The sequence below is a fragment of the Peromyscus leucopus genome, chromosome 3, assembly GCF_004664715.2.
Source record: "Peromyscus leucopus breed LL Stock chromosome 3, UCI_PerLeu_2.1, whole genome shotgun sequence".
In the NCBI taxonomy this organism is placed as follows: domain Eukaryota; kingdom Metazoa; phylum Chordata; class Mammalia; order Rodentia; family Cricetidae; genus Peromyscus; species Peromyscus leucopus.
Window position 1 is genome coordinate 159,290,814 of NC_051065.1, and position 5,055 is coordinate 159,295,868.

Here is a 5,055-nt window from a genome sequence, read left to right on the forward strand (position 1 = left end):
ATTGCTGGAGTTTAGTAACCAATGCTTCCTTTCAGTCTTAGCTGTCCATGTTAGATGCACCATAGAATTACATAAGGGGCTGGGCAGTGGTGGCACATGCCTTTAATCCCAGCACTTGGGAGGCAGAGGCAGGCGGATCTCTGTGAGTTCGAGGTCAACCTGGTCTACAAAGCGAGTTCCAGGAAAGGCACAAAGCTACACAGAGAAACCCTGTCTCAAAACAACAACAACAAAACACCAAAAAAAAAAAAAAAAAAAAAAAAAAAAAAAAAGAATTAGATAGGGGTGTTTTAAGAAGACTCAATATCAAGTACACAATAGGCATCTAGTTTGGAATATCTGGGTATAAAATTCAGAGATTGGGGGCTGAGTCGGCCGGGAAGGTGCTGGCTTGCGGCGCCGCGGAGTTTGCTCTATGGACCATGTACTGCTCTGGATGCCTGAAGCACTTGAACTGCAGATTGGGAAAACGTGGACACCTAAATGCTGGGCTGGATTAAGTGCCTGATGAGGATGGTGATTCAGCAAGTTGGGGTCAGCATGCAGTCGGTACTTTGGTCTGGAAAACCATATGGTTCATCTCGAAGTATCGTAAGGAAAATTGGTACCAACTTATCTCTGATTCAGTGTCCAAGATTTCAATTTCAGCTTACCAGCCATGCCACAGAAGGGAGTCCTGCCCACCCAGGAGAGGATGTGGTGGCATCGTTTGCTGATGTTGGATGGGTAGCCACAGAAGAAGGAGAGTGCTCAACAAGACTCAGGGCAGAGGTCAGGTCCAAGTCTCCCCCCGAGGATGACCTTCCTTGCTTTGAGAAGCCCCCAAGCAGGCACGTTTCCTTACCAAACTTGTCTCAGGATGAGCATCCTCCAAAGACAACACTGGCCAGTGAGGAGATCTTGCAGAAGATCTCCGCTCTTGAGAATGAGCTCGCTGCCCTTCGAGCTCAGATTGCCAAGATTGTGACCCTACAGGAGCAGCAGAGTCTCAGTGCAGGTCACTCAGATTCCTCCACGGTAGCACCACCACCCCTCCTCCTCCCCCTCCCCCACCCCCACCCCCACCGCTCCACCAAAGTATTGTCTGCTGTTGATCTGATTAAAGAGCGAAGAGAGCAAAGACTCAATGCTGGAAAGACTTTGGTGAAGAGCCACCCAAAACCACCTGATATGCCAAATTTTTGCTTGAGATCCTTAAAGATATGAACAGTGTGAAGCTACGGTCAGTCAAGAGGTCAGAGAAAGATGTCAAGCCTAGGCCAGTAGATACTACTGACCCTGCTGCCCTCATAGCAGAGGCTCTGAAAAAGAAGTTTGCTTATCGCTATCAACACAGTAGTCAAGGTGAAGTTGAAAGAGAAATTCCAAAGCCAGAGTCAGAGGCCACCTCAGAGCCAGCCCTGTTTGGCCCACATATATTGAAGTCTACAGGGAAAATGAAGGCTTTAATTGACTCCTAATGGACAATGAGTTCAGAAAGACTCCTGTTTCAACTGTTGGCTTGCAGAGCTGAGTTTGACTAGTAGAAATCACCAGTATTTAGTAAATTACTGACTGTAGTATTCATTGGTCTCTCCTTAGCTTAATTAGGAGTAAAAAGTAGTGAAGCCACAGGAGTTGGGTTGACTCTCATGAGATGGTCAGTTCTAGAGCTCTCCTTAACACAATGATTATGACATGTTTTTAAATAGGTAGCCAGGCTTTATCTTCTAGCCTCAAAAGTATTTGTAGGGCTTCAGGATACAAACAGGCCATTTGTGGATGTTGCTGTGCATTCTTAATTCTTAACACTAATATCTGTGCAAATGTTTTATATGCACATATTTGGATATAAAACTTATGTAAAAACTTGTTATGAATGGCATCAGTGAGAACACTGTTATCTTCATCTTCGAGTTGATTGGTCCGTGACAAAACAGCTGGTGTACCCTGTTATTAGAGTAGAGTACTGGAGGTGGGAATGCCCTGAACAGAACTTAAAAATGTTCTCACATTTTTTTCCTCTTGGAGCTGAGTTTACATAAGCAGTAGCAAATGTTTACTGCTGAGTTTCCATATTGCTTTCTGTTAGAGGCAAGTGAGGGTCAGGAAGGCTGCTTAAGCCTCATTGCCACCCAATACTGGGAAGCAAATGTACTTCTCAAGTGGTAAAAATCAAATTATTGAATTAAAATAACTTTGTAAATAAAAGCCAGAATGTATCATCAAAAAAAAAAATTCAGAGATTGGTATCTTTGATGGTATACAAGTGGTCCCACTATACAGCCAAGGCTGAGGATATTTACATGAAATAATTTCCTCTTACCCTTTTAATTACATACCTTACCCTTGTCATGCTAATTATCTCACCAAAGATTCATGATGCATATCTATTTGATCATATGCTTATTTTTTGTATCATTATACAATCTCCTATCTAAAAGAAATGAAAGAAATGACCTGATATCTCTTTGAATGCCTTCCCAAATTGGGTTTGACTGTTCCCCACAAGTAAAAGATCATGGCACAACAGTCCCTTTGGGTTATTTCTTTCTTTTCTTTTCAACGGAGTACATCTTCTCATGGCCTTTTGTCCCCTCTTGCTCAGCTAGGTTATTACCACAGTGCCTTTCAATGTCAAGTTGATTTTTTGTAGAGCATCTTTTGAGAATTTTGCCCTTTTCTCCCTGGGTTTATCAACTCTTTCTTGACAGCATGGGCTCAGCCTATTCATGTCTCTTATTCTTCTGTTTTCATCTAGGCTTTATTAAAGAGTTTGTTTTCAGTGTCTCCTCTGGCCATCCTGGGTGCAGGGCTTAGTTTAGTCTTTGTTGTCTTCATTTTATTATTTTCCTCTCCAGCCAGTCAGTCCAGATTCACTAAGATGCCAGCTCTGAAAAACTATTTGCAGCATTGGTCTTGACAGTTACACTGAGGTCTGTTTGTTCAGATTTGCAGGACAGCAAATGTTTGCACTTGATATGTTTCTACATTCTCACAGAAATTTCTTAGTCTCAGCAGTAGAACTCTCTTTTTTAAAAACGAAAATGCAGTGACTGGTTGGCATTGCACAGCGCCTGTCACCTACACCCCGGAGAATGTCACAGTGTCACAATATTGATTTGCATCCACTAACATGAAGGTAACTGAACTTAATGCAAAGGGAATTCAGAGTTTCTGGGGCCTCATGTGTGGACAGAATAAGTAAGCCCAAAAGAAGCCATGTTCATTCTAAGCGACAGGAAGGTGTGACTTTCACACACTGGGGTTTAAAAATCACTCCTCTCTTCCATGTATAAAGTGAGCAGGAGTTAAAGTCTTATTTGTGAGCATACCACCCAAATATTAAGACAGCTACAGGGAGAACTCTAAGAACAACAAATTGATGGAGCTCATAGGTGGGTTGGAAGAAATGTGCAAAGAAATACCACGATGTCTTTCCTCATGTGATGGGAATCAAAGCCAGTTTTATCTTCACTGGATAAGTCTACTTATTTGTTTTATATCATTACCAATTATCTATAACTTAGAGGTGTAACAAAGCTGAGGGGCTTCAAAAGGCTAAAAGCAGGTAACTGGATAAGCTCTGCTCTGAACAGTGCAGAGAATTCCATAGGAAATATCCAAAATATCCAATTTTTCTTAGGGATGTTTCCATCCTAAGATGTCATCACATTTATAAGAAATGTGTTGGTTTCTGAAGCACTTTTTTTCATCATTAATGTGTGTGTGTGTGTGTGTGTGTGTGTGTGTGTGTGAGAGAGAGAGAGAGAGAGAGAGAGAGAGAGAGAGAGAGAGAGAGAGAGAGATATTTATGGGGATGCATAGGTGCATACATGCCACTGTGCACATGTGGAGGTCGAAGGACAACTTTGTGGAATGGATTCTCTCCTACTTTCAAATGAATTCTGGGCAGGTCACAGCATGCAAGGCAAACTCTCCACTTTCTGAGCCATCTCACCAGTCTAATTTCTGAAGCACTTTGAAATTCCTGTTTCTGGACATCACTTCATTTTGATTAGATACATCAGTAGCATCTTTTCCTAAGTGACCTCAGTCAGATGAGTTATGAAGGCCCATCATGAAGCCTAGGGCATGTAGTTGTTAGTGAGATAAGGTTAGGTAGTGTTTAAGAACTAGGACTTTGCAATCACAATGTTTATATTTCTTTACACTTCTCATCTACATGGGAGGAGCAGGGATAACCCCAGTCTTCTAAAGTTGTAAGTAGTAAGTGGACTCACTCCTATAAAAGTTGACCTATTGCTGTTACTATTGCCTGGTACCCAAATGCCAGTTCTAAAGATGTCACCTGTACTTCTGCTTGCAGGGTCATCTGGAAAGCAAGGCTTTAGTGGCTTTTGTCCTTCTGCTCATCCCCATGTCTGAAGAAGTTTGTGGAATATAGGCGAGTATAGGTTTGTGGATATAGGTTTGTGGATATAGGTTTGTGGATATTTGTGGCTATAAGCCCTAAATGACTGCTACAGGGCAACCTGAAAAAACTGATAAGATGACAATTTCAGGTCTTGGTTTTGAGCCCCAGTGGGAGGACTTCTTTGCTATATAATCATCAAAGCAATTACATGAAATAGTTATTATTAAATCTACCCACGGATGGATGTTATGGAGACCATGACAATCTCCTGCTGCATCTATTAGATTAGATGAAAAGACACCCAGAAAGCTGGAAAAAGTCATTGTGAATATGACAGAAGTGTTTCAGAGATTGATATTTGAGTCAATAAGGCTGAGTAAAAAGAAAGCGACCCTCTTAATCCCAGCACTTGGCAGGTCGAGGCAGGCAAAGCTCTGTGATTTCCAGGCAAGTGGCCTACATAACTAGTTTCAGTTCAGCCAGGTCTACATAGTGAGGCTTTGTTTCAACAATAAACTGTAAACAAGCAAACAAACAGGAAGGCTACCCTCATTAGTTTGAGGGGCACAAGTAGATGTCACCCAATTTACTAATGAGCACTTACCCACCAGAGCGAGCAAAAACAGACAGGTAGAAAGAGGCAAAGGCAAATTAGCTATCTTTTTTGAGCTACGCATCTCCCTACCCTTGAACTTGGA

At 42.0% G+C, this 5,055-nt stretch overlaps 1 pseudogene; it reads left to right on the forward strand.

Annotated features, from left to right (window-relative positions):
• Nucleotides 1–475: 475 nt before the first annotated feature.
• LOC114689668 lies at nt 476–1,506 on the forward strand (annotated as a pseudogene).
• Nucleotides 1,507–5,055: the final 3,549 nt, after the last annotated feature.